The following is a 12500-nucleotide window of genomic DNA, read 5'->3' as shown; positions in this document are numbered from 1 at the left end:
ACAATTCGTCACCTAACACAGAAAACCAACTCAATTTACGTTTTACTCCTCAACATAGGCTCCTTTTCAATAAGAATTTGTTTAGGGGCGGAAACAAACACACACACACACACACACACACACACACACACACACACACACACACACACACACACACACACACACACACACACACACACACACACACACACACACACACACGCACACACACCAACCAAAGGTAGGACGCAGTAACTCATTCCAGACAAGAAAGGCCATTTTCTTAATATGGTATTGACTCTGTTTTATGTAATAAATCAGAAAGGTGGTTTTTTTTATTCCTCTACGGCCCAGAGTCACCAAGAATACCTTCAAGAGTGGATATATATATATATATATATATATATATATATATATATATATATATATATATATATATATATATATATATATAGCGTAGTGAGATGTGGGAGTAAAACTACATCACCTTTTTAGATAGGAGATGGCTTAAAACAAGGATGCATACTGTCACCACTGTTATTTAATCTGGCAATGGAAAAATAATGAGAGTTAGTATGAATAGGAGAGACGAAGGAATGAAATTGGAAGATATAACCATAAAACTACTAGCATATGCTGACGACATTGACATCATGATAGAGAATCAAACAGAAATGGAAAACCTGGCGGCGCTCTTTAAAGAAGCTGAAGAAAATGTTGGACTCAAGAAAGCAAGACAAAGATAATGAAGGTAGCAAGAGAGTCTAATCTGCCAGATAGGGTACAGATTGCGGGGATGGACATAGAGAGTGCTAAAAATTTTAGATACTTAGGAGTAAAGGTGACCAATGACGGAAGAATGAAACAGGAAGTGGAAGCTAGAATCGGAGCAGGAAATCGATGTTACTATAGCCTAATAGAATTGTTTAAAAAAAAAAAGGTCAATAACAAGAACAACAAAACTGAGACTGTACAACTCAATAGTGAGACCAGTCATACTGTACGGCTGCGAAACATGGGCCCTTACAAAAGCTATGGAGAAGAAGTTTGAAGTTCTTGAAAATAAGATTTTACGGAGAATTTTAGGACCCGTGTATGACAACCAAATGCAAGAATGGAGGATAAGACACAACTGGGAAATTCGAGAACAAACAAAACAACCTCATATTAAAAATGTAATAAGATTAGAAAGATTGAAATGGGCAGGACATGTCACAAGGTTGCTAGAAGATAGATGGCCAAAGAAAGTGCTCAATAGTGGAGTGCGTGGAAGACGACCACTTGGACGACCTAGAAAAGACTGGAGGAGATGCGTTGAAGAAGATGTGCAGATATACAGAATAGAACCAAGAGAATGGAAGGAGGTGGCACAGGACAGAAAGACATGGCGAGACACTTCAAAAGCGGTTATGGATCACCAAGTGGCCCGAGGACCAGCGGATTAAGAGTAAGAGTAAGTATATGTATATATGTATATATATATATATATATATATATATATATATACATAAATATACATATATATATATAATATTCATTTGAGAATAATGATGTACCTGAACTTAAACTATTGATTGTTTTAACTTTTCTTGTGTAAACTTTATTCCCGCTTTTCAATACATAATTAATCAGTTTCAAGTATGGGTGAAGAGAGTACTCCTACCTCCCGCCCTTTCCCCTACCGCTTCTATTATTTTAATTAATTTATTTTATTCTATTTTATCTATTTATTCTGTTATTTTAATAAATTTATTTTATCTTATTTTATTTTATTTTTGTGGATACACCGGTTATGTTTGAATTGAAGATAAATGTCGTGTATATGCACCACATATTTATTGTTATATATGTATGTATATGTGTAATATCACTGTTCCCTCACACGTGCATTTATATTCCTGCAAACCTGTGAATGTACTCATGCGTGCATACTCATACGCGCGCACACACACACACACACACGGGCGCACACACACACACATACGCGCGCACACATACACACACGAACACACACACACACACACACACACACACACACACACACACACACACACACACACACATGACGGCGCAGTGGTAGCGTTCGAAACTGCTGCTACTGCGGTCCGAGTTCAAATAAGCCTAGGTCTGAAATAATTCCAGTATCGCTGCGCTGCGGGTCGTTACTCTTACTTTCGTCGATGGGGAGTTGAGTGTGCGTGTGCGTGTAAGGTCACAGCATTACCCATAGATCGGTTATATATAAGCTCTGAGCTCTCCTCCAGGAGGGGAAATAATGTCGATCATGAATCCAACACGTGATCCAAGACCATGGTGAATTACATAAAATTACACACGTACATAAGATTACAAACACACACACACACACACACACACACACACACACACACACGGCAGGACGGCCTCGGTTCAATTCTTGGACTCTTCTTCCTCTTGATGGAACATTGAGACAATATTCGCCTCTTGAGCTTAACACTCGCGTAGTTTCCCTCTCCGGCTGAGAACTCATTTAATACGTCAGGATGTGCTTGGACACCTTGGCCCTGTGTGTTACGACAGCCAGGGCTGACCTCGTTCAGTGTAGATATGACTCATAGCTCGCCATGTCGTATGACACAAATGTGGCACCCAGGTCGCCGTGACGTGACATGTGCATAGATGAGTAACTTCAGACGGGAGTCAGACGAGGTCAGTGTCAGGGAGAAGGGTGAGTGCGGTGTGCGTTGTCCCTTCAAACCATTTCGATACAGTGACGGAAATATTCTGAAAGAGGTTGTCCATTTCTAACCAGAAAAAAATATATAGAGGTCTTCATGTTAGCTTTGGGGTCAGTGAGACCTGTGCTCTTCGTCATCCTTCTCTTTCTCTCTCTCTCTTCCTCTCTTCCTCACTTCCTCTCTTCTTCTATACCTCTCTCCTAGCTCTATCTTTCTCCTTCTGCCTCTCCCTCACCCCCTCACACTCTCTCACAACACACACATACACACACACACACACACACACACACACACACACATATATATATATATATATATATATATATGTATATATATACATACATATATATATGTATATATATATACATATATATATATATATATATATATATAATGATGATGAAGAAAGAAACGAAGAAATAGTAGGAGAATTTATTGCTGACGTTTCGACCTCAGTGTCTTTATCAAATCTTACAACATATGGTCACAGTCGGACAAAATATACACACAGCCTTCATCTCACAGGCCACCTGGGAAAGATTATTGCCGTAGTTTTATTATTTTCTGAAATTATTACACGGCTGGTAGGTTTTGCCAGGCATACGAAACCTCCATTATTTATGTTTTCATTGACATTAATATCAGCAGCTTCAGTTGTTTTTCTCACCCTTTTTGTAAATCCAATATTCGAGAATAATGCTGTTGTTTTTGATAAAGGATTTACAAAACGGTTGAGAAAAACAATTAAAGCTGCTTATATTAATATCAATGAAAACATAAATAATGGAGAAGGTTTTGCATACCTGGCAAAACCTACTAGCCATGTAATAATTTCTGAAAATAATAAAACTCCGGTATATAAGCTCTCCCAGGTGGCCTGAGAGATGAAGACAATGTGTGTATACCTTGTCCGATTGTGACCAAATGTTGTAAGCTTTGATAAAGACACTGTGAGGTCGAAACTTCAGCAATAAATTCTCCAACTATCTCCTCGTTTCTTTCGCCACCATCGTTAAAAAAACATGTCAGCATTTTGATTATATATATGTATATATATATATATATATATATATGTATATATATATATATATATATATATATATATATATATATATATATACAGTACACACACATAAAATGAGCCTGGCAAGGGATGCAGGGGACACCAAGCCCTATGAGACACATCAAAATGACAGTCTTTATCATATGATCGAACGGGAACGGGATTCAGAATCCCCAGTGGAAGGGGAAGGGAACCTACGTCGGGAAGCTTCATGGGTGGATATGGTGGGGGGAGACGGGATTCAGGGGGGGGAGTGGACTTGTGGGAGGTTGAAAAAGACAAAAGGTGGGAGACGGAGAAAAGGAGCATTGTCGCAGATATTTGTTCTTGTGTACTCCTTGATAATGTGAATATATCACGAAAGCGCTCGGACTCCGTGTGTTTTTCCTTTTCCTAGTGGACTCTGCATATATTTGTTCTTGTTTGGTGAAAGACGAACCTGAGACGCTTACTGACGTTCATTTCCTTCTTCGCGTAACATTCGCTGCGATAGATCTCCTGTGAAGAGAGTTGATAATTAATCGTCATTGAAAACGTGATTGACGGACAATAAGCGCAGTTGTGCCCAATGGGACATAGGTATCGGTCGACTCCTACACTGCCAGAGTCTCCCGCCGAAACTGAATTAGTTTGAGGTCTTGGCACTGGTGCCACAAATAAGGAGGTGAGGAGCCTACGCCAAGAAACGCTGAGTAGCTGCGGCCGAAGCCGTCACCTTTAACCTGTCATGCACTTGGGGCAGGTAACAGTCACCGTTGGGAAGGAGAAAGGAGTGCGGGATTCGAACCCACAACTAAGCGAATACGAGACCAGCATGCTTCCGATTACGCCACCTGGTTGACGGGACACGAAATAAGACAAAATAAGCCCTCTAGCAATGACGAATTCTAGATATAGCATATGTTGCCTTTGTTATCGAGGACGGGAGCGCCACAGAGATTAATAAAATCACCTGGCGGCAGCCATACCGAAAAAGAACATTGAAATAACGTAGCCTGACATCTGAAAGGATTAGGTTGATAGGTGTTTACTTCACGTGCTGAAAGAGTACCATCAACATATAGGAAGTAGAGGTTTGCAAACAGTATGTATTTGGTGAACTTCAGTGATTCCCCCATCAAGGGCCTAGTCACACCAAGCTTACGACCTGTTTTCGACCACCGGTGACCAGTTGGTCGCCGACCAGTTGCAGGTAGTCTTTGGAAGTCGCTGGTAGTCAGTAATAAGATAGATAAATAGATAGATCGATATATACATAGGTATATTACGACACACACTGAATAGTCCCCAGTACATATATTTTCATCTAATCAACCACATAAACTTTTTCCCATTTCAGCTCCTTGCATAGGTTTTGTGTCGCCGACCGATCGCTTGATTTTCGGTCGAAGATGGTCGGAAACAGGTTGTAAGCTTAGAGTGACTGGGGCTTAAGATATGGCCAGGACAATATCTCTCAAGCACATCACTTTTTCGACAGGAGTAAAGCCTCGTTGATACGGGGCTAGTTTAGTAATTGCTAGTGCTGGCGACTTGTAAACTATCCCTCTACTTGCCCAGTGTGAACGGAAAGCTAGTCAACTTGCCTCCAAACGGTTGTGTGAACACTTACTTGCCGGGCAAGTTAACTTGCAGCTAGCACTAGCGGCTACTAAATCAGACACACACACACACACATACGCACACACGCACACACACACACACGCGCGCGCGCGCACACACACAAACACACACACACACACACACACACACACACACACACACACACACACACACACACACACACACACACACACACACACACACACACACACACACACACACACACATTCTCTCTCTATCTATCTATCTATCTCTCACTCTCACTCACTCACTCACACTCACTTCACTCTTCAGGTGAATAAGAATTTCCGATGCTAGTAAGAAGAAAATAATTTATTAATGTTCTCTTGGCGAAGGGGATGATATCGATGTTCTGAAGAACAAAACTTTTTGTTCAGCTGAAGAACGGGTCTGAAACGCGTCAGGCACGCTGGACGAAAAAAAAACGTGTACCCCGATAGCCTCGCGCGGGTCCTTCAAACCCCCCCCCCTCCCCCGCTCCAGAAAAAGAAAAAGAAAAATGCTCGAGTGAGTCAGGGTTGACATTGAATGCAGAAATGCGCATACTCCTCCTCCTCCTCCTCCTCCTCCTCCTCCTCGGTCCTCCTCCTCCTCCTCCCGATCATCCTCTTTCTTTTCCTCTTTCTCCTCCTTTTCACCCCTTCCAGAACTTCTTCCTCCTCCCCTTCTTCCTCGTTCCTCTTTTCCTCCTCCCCTTCCTCCTCGTTCCTCTTTTCCTCCTCCTTCTCCCGATCTTCCTCTTCTTTCTCCTCTTTCTCCTCCTCACCCCTTCCAGGCTTTCCTCCTCCTACTCCTCCTCCTCCTCCTCCTACTCCTCTTCCCCTTCCTCCTCGTTCCTTATTTCCTCCTCCCCTTCTTCCTCGTTCCTCTTTTCCTCCTCCCCTTCCTCCTCGTTCCTCTTTTCCTCCTTCTTCTCCCGATCTTCCTCTTCTTTCTCCTCTTTCTCCTCCTCACTCACCCCTTCCAGGCTTTCCTCCTCCTACTCCTCCTCCTCCTCCTCCTACTCCTCTTCCCCTTCCTCCTCGTTTCTTATTTCCTCCTCTCTCTCTCTCCTCCTCTCTCACCCCTTCCAGACCTTCTTCCTCCTCATCCTCCCCTTCCTCATCGTTCCTTTTTCCCTCCTCCTCCTCCCCTTCCCCCTCGTTCCTATTTTTCTCCTCCTCTTCCCAATCCTCCTCTTCTTTCTCATCGTTCTCCCCCTCTTTCACCCCTTCCAGGCACTCTTCATCCTCCTCTTCTCCTTCCTCCTCGTTCCTCTTTTCCTGTTCCTCCTCTCTCTTCTCCTCTTTCACCCCTTCCAGACCCTCCTCCTCCTCCTCTTCCTCCTCCTCTTCCTCCTCCTCCTCCTCCTCCTCCTCTTCCTCCTCCTCCTCCTCCTCCTCCTCCTCCTCCTCCTCTTCCTCCTCTTTCCTCTTTTCATCCTCCTTCTCTCTCTCCTCCTCTGTCACCCCTTCCAGACCTTCCTCCTCCTCCTCGACCCCTCCTTTCTCGTTCCTCTTTTCCTCCTCTTTCTCTCTCCTCTTCCCCTCCTCAAAATCTTCCTCTGTCTCGTCGCCTTCCTCATCTCACTCTAACACTTCCTTTCCTGGTTCACTTTCTGTTCCTCTTTCTCCTCCTCTTCGTCCTCCTTTCCTTCCTCTTTCTCCTCCTCTTCGTCCTCCTCTCCCTCCCCCTCTTCGCCTTCCTCTCGCTCCTCTTTCTCGTCCTCTTCGTCCTCCTCTCCCTCCTCTTTCTCCTCTTCGTCCTCCTCTCCCTCCTCCTCTTCATCCTCTCCCCCTCCTCTTTCTCCTCCTCTTCGTCCTCCTCTCCCTCCTCTTTCTCCTCTTCGTCCTCCTCTCCATCCTCTTCCTCCTCCTCTTCGTCCTCTTCTCCCTCCTCTTTCACCTCCTCTACGTCCTCTTCCTCCTCTTTCTCCTCCTCTTCGTCCTCCTCTCCCTCCTCTTTCTCCCCCTCTTCGTCCTCCTCTCCCTCCTCTTTCTCTCCCTCCTTATCCACTTCCTTCTCCTCTTTCTCCCCCGCTTCGTCCTCCTCTCCCTCCTCTTTCTCCTCCTCTTTGCCCTCCTCTCACTCCTCTTTCTCCTCCTCTTCGTTCTCCTCTCCCACCTCTTTCTCCTCTCCCTCCTCTTTCTCCTCCTCTTCGTCCTCCTCTCCCCTCTTTTTCTCCTCTTCGTCCTCCTCTCGCTCCTTTTCCAACTCTTCATGTCCTCCTCTCCCTCCTCTTTCACCTCCTCTTCGTCCTTCTCTCCCTCCTCTTTCTCCTTCTCTTCGTCCTCCTCTCCTTCCTCCTTCTCCCCCTCTTTATCCCCCTCCTTATCCTCCTTTTATCCACTTCATCGTTCTTTTTTTCTTTTTCGTTTTTACCCTACCTCCCTCTTCAGACTCTCTCTTCTCCTTCCCCTTCTTCCTCTTCTTCGTCTACTTCTGCTCATGCATGTTCTTCATATCTTGTTCCTCTTCCTTTCCTCCTCTCCTCCTCTCCCCTCCTCCTCGTCTCCCCCTCCTCTCCTCCTCCTCTCCTCATCTTCCTCATCTTCCTCATCTTCCTTCTCCTCCTCCTCTTCTTCCTGCTTCTCACCCTCATCTTCCTTCTCCTCTTCGCCCTCCATCTTTCTTCTCCTCCTGTCCTCTCCTCCTCCTCCACTCCTCATCTCCTCATCTTCCTCCTCCTCCTCCTCTTCTTCCTGCTTCTCACCCTCATCTTCCTTCTCCTCTTCGCCTTCCTTATCTCCGTCTTCCTTCTCCTCCTCTCCTCTCCTCCTCCTCTCCTCTCCTCCTCCTCTCCTCTCCTCCTCCTCTTCTCCTTCTCCTCCTCCTTCTCCTCCTCCTCTTTCTGCCTCTCACCCTCATCTTTCTTCTCTTCACCCTCCATATCCTCATCTTCCTTCTCTTCCTCTTCCTCCTCCACTTCCTTCTTCTTTCTCTCCATCCCCTCTATTTCCTCCTCCTCCCGTCCCCCTCCTATTCTTCCTGCTGCTCCTTGTCTTTGTACTTCTTTTTGTTTTTACGCTTTATCTTTCTTCTGTCTCCTCCTCTATCAGCTCTTTTTCTTTCTATATTTATTTTTCTTCCTCTTCTTTCTCTTACTCTTCTTCCTCTTCGTCCTTCTTCTCTTCATCTCTGTACCATCTTCCTTGCCCTCCTCCTCCTCCTCCTCTGTTCTTTTAATCCTTATATTCCTCTAAGCTTCTTCTAATATTCCTCTTCACCTCAGTCTTCCTTCTTATCCTCCTCTTCTTCTTCCTCCTCTTCCTCCTCCTTCTCCTTCTCCTCTGTTCATTTAATCCTCATCTACCTCTAAGCTTCTTCTAACATTCCTCTTCACCTCAGTCTTCCTTCTTATCCTCCTCTTCTTTTTCCTCCTCTTCCTCCTCTTCCTTCTCCTCTTCCTCCTCCTCCTCTGTTCTTTTAATCCTCATCTTCCTCTAAGCTTCTAACATTCCTCTTCACCTCAGTCTTCCTTCTTATCCTCCTCTTCTTCTTCCTCCTCTTCCTCCTCCTCCTCCTCCTCTGTTATTTTAATCCTCATCTTCCTCTAAGCTTCTTCTAACATTCCTTTTCACCTCAGTCCTCCTTCTTATCCTCCTCTTCTTCTTCTTCCTCCTCTTCCTCCTCCTCCTCCTCCTCCTCCTCCTCCTCTGTTCTTTTAATCCTCATCTTCCTCTAAGCTTCTTCTAACATTCCTCTTCACCTCAACCTTCCTTCTTATCCTCCTCTTCTTCTTCCTCCTCTTCCTCTTCTTCTCCTCCTCCTCCTCCTGCTCCTTAAATCCTCATCTTCCTCTAAGCTTCTTTTAACATTCCTCTTCACCTCAGTCTTCCTTCTTATCTTCCTCTTCTTCTTCCTCCTCTTCTTGCTCTTCCTCCTCTTCACCCAACCCCTTTTCCTTTTGCGAATACGACCCCTGAAGCATGCACTGGGTCGCAACTCCTCAGGTTGAGCCTGGGTGGCCCTGGTGGCCCTTTGTGGCCCTTTGTGGGCCCTGTGTGGCCCTGGGTGGCCTTTTGTGGCCCTGAAATGATATGGCACCCTCGCTCCTGAGGCTCTGTCACATATATTAATAAAATCGCCTGACGGCAGTCGTGGTGACAAGTAAAAGGACCACCCGATACGGAAGGGGTTGGTGCACGTAGGCTGAGACACCGAGCTGGGTGCATGTATGAACGTGTGTGTGTGTGTGTCATTCGCCATGGTCTTTGGATCACGTGTTGGACTCGTGATCGACAGCTATTTCCCTCCCGGAAGAGAGCTCAGAGCTCGTATGACCGATCTATGGGTAATGCTGTGACCTTACACGCACACACACACCCAACTCCCCGCCGACGAGAGTTGGAGTAACGACTCGAAGCGCAGCGATACTGAAATTATTTCATCCCTGGGCAGGATTCGAACCCGGACCGCCGTAGTGACAGTCGGGGACTCTACCAACCGCGCCACCGAGTCGTGTGTGTGTGTGTGTGTGTGTGTGTGTGTGTGTGTGTGTGTGTGTGTGTGTGTGTGTGTGTGTGTGTATTTACCTTGTTGTATTATACGGGAAGGGGAACTATGCTCGTAGTGATCTGTCTTCGTCTCTCGCAACATCTAGTTTGTTCTTAAACTCTTGTATGGCTTTTGCACACACTATTGTTTCGTCCAATTTGTTCCAGATATCCACCACTCTGTGTGGATTTAATTACTTATTTGTTTTGTTTTTTCAGATTTCTTCTATAACTATCCTTTTTGAGTTTTTCATGTCCTCTTATTTTTCCTCTATCCCAATTTAATAAGTCTTCTTTGTCAAGGACTTCTATACCTTTCATATGATTCTGTAAATGGCCAATGGATCTCCTCTTTCTCTTCTTTGTTCCAGGGTTGGTAGTTCTAATTTAGACAATCTTTGCTCGTATCTCAATTTTGAAAGTGTTGGGGCCATCTTTGTCGTTGCTCTTTGGATTCTTTCTATTTTCCTTATATTCTTTTTTGTACGGTGTGTGTGTGTGTGTGTGTGTGTGTGTGTGTGTGTGTGTGTGTGTGTGTGTGTGTGTGTGTGTGTGTGTGTGTGTGTGTGTCAAGAGGATATTAGCAGAAAGCATGTAAGCAATAGGCAGGACAGAACTTACAGGTCAGCAGCTTGATGGGCAGCAATACTTGGATTGTTGATTTCTTCTCCTAAAGCCCCCAACAACTCCTTACGGTAATCATCAAAATCTCCATTAATCTCATTGATAGTCTGGTCTTCAATGACCCATAAGATACACTCGGTTTCGCGTATAAGTCGTTCGTCGTGAGATACAATGATTACCCCTCCCTTATAATCCCGAATGGCTTCAGCAAGAGTATCGATACTTTCAATGTCCAAGTTGTTGGTAGGTTCTTCAAGAATCAGTACATTGGTGCATTGAGACAGAGTTCTGCAAGGGCTACTCTGGCTTTCTGACCACCTGATAAGTCCCTGTTTTTCATAGTGTGAGCATGGGAGGATAAACCAAAATACGCTCACTAAGATAATTCAAACTTACATTCCTTTTAAGGACAGACGTCTCCCAAATCAGGCTCGCCCAAAGTGGCTCGACAAAAAAACTGAAAAATGTATTGCTAAAAAGAGACAGGCTTATAAGAAATATAAGTGCTCGGGTGCACCTAATGACTATCAAAGCTATGTAATAATACAGAGAAATTTAAAAAAGACAATAAAAACGAAAATGGCAATACGAAATGAACATCGCTGATAAATCCAAAGAGAATCCCAAAGAATTCTATAGTTACATTAGAGATAAAAAGGTTGTTAGGAATCATATTGGTCTACTATTATCTGCTGACGGTCAACTTGAATATTCAAATGAAGGAATGTGTAATATCTTAAACAATTATTTTAGCTATTTTCGTAAACGAAACACCTCAAAGTGAACTCCAAACTGAAACCTGTGAAAGGCTAGGGCAAACTTACTACGGTAAATATAACAAAAGAAAAAATTAAAAGGTGTATAGATAAACTCAAAGTTAATAAAACACCAGGGCCTGACGGTTGGCATCCAAGAATCTTAAAGGAAATGAAAAATGAGATTGTTGTTCCATTAGAAATTATTTTCAAGAAATCCATCATATCCGGAGATGTCCCAAGAGAATGGAAGCTAGCTAACGTTACTCCTATATTCAAAAAAGGTGACAAAAAGAAACCAAATAACTATAGGCCTATAAGTTTGACTTCAATCGTAGGAAAAATAATGGAAACTATCATCAGAGATGCTATCGAACATCATTTAGAAAGTAACCGTTTGATAAATGATAGCCAGTATGGTTTCAGACGGAAACGTTCTTGCGTGACTAACTTACTCGAATTCTACAACACAGTTATCTCGAATTATGACAAAAGAAACAATATAGATTTAATATATCTACACTTTGCAAAAGCTTTTGATACCGTCCCACACGAAAGACTACTTACTAAATTAGCTTTACACAGAATAAGTGGTAGCCTATTAGGTTGGACTAGTAATTGGTTGAATGGTCGAAAACAGAGTTGTTTTAAATGGAAAAACTTCTAGATGGAAAAATGTTACAAGTGGAGTTCCTCATGGTTCCGTTCTTGGGCCACTTCTATTCATAGTATATATAAATGATATAGACCATGGACTAAAATCTACTGTTTCCAAATTTGCTGATGATACAAAACTGTGCGGAGTGGCAAATGATCATGTAAACCAATTAGATATTCAAGAAGCTTTAGATAAACTACAGCAATGGTCTGAAAAATGGCTAATGAAATTTAACACAAGTAATGTAAGCTTATGCATACGTATAAAAATAACAGTAGGTACGATTAAAAGTTATTTGGAAATTCCTTAACAAAAGTGGATAGTAAAAAAGATCTCGGCGTAATTATCAGTAACGACCTCAAATCATCCAAGCAGTGTATTTCAGCCTCTGAGAAAGCAAATAAGATTCTGGGACTGATTGCGCGATCTTTTGATTTCAAAAGTCCATCACTCATTAACAAGCTATATAAATCGTTAGTGCGTCCACATTTGGAATATGCTGTTTCCGTATGGTCACCGAATCTCATTAAAGACATTGACAGACTGGAAAAAGTACAACGGCGAGCCACAAAACTGATTCCAAATATCAAAAATAAATCATACGAA

General features: G+C 43.4%; 1 protein-coding gene and 1 pseudogene across 1 annotated transcript in view; one reads left to right on the top strand and one right to left on the bottom strand.

Moving 5' to 3' along the window:
• The window catches only part of LOC143036948 (uncharacterized), a 948919-nt gene that overhangs the window by 294280 nt on the left and 642139 nt on the right, over nt 1-12500 (top strand). The window lies entirely within an intron of this gene.
• Nucleotides 10351-12500, bottom strand: part of LOC143037165 (ATP-binding cassette sub-family F member 1-like) — a 58106-nt pseudogene continuing 55956 nt past the window's right edge.

The sequence above is a fragment of the Oratosquilla oratoria genome, chromosome 21, assembly GCF_046742065.1.
Source record: "Oratosquilla oratoria isolate Oo_2021 chromosome 21, ASM4674206v1, whole genome shotgun sequence".
Classification (NCBI taxonomy): domain Eukaryota; kingdom Metazoa; phylum Arthropoda; class Malacostraca; order Stomatopoda; family Squillidae; genus Oratosquilla; species Oratosquilla oratoria.
Note: the sequence above shows the minus strand (reverse complement) of the source record. Positions and strands in the feature narration are given on the sequence as shown.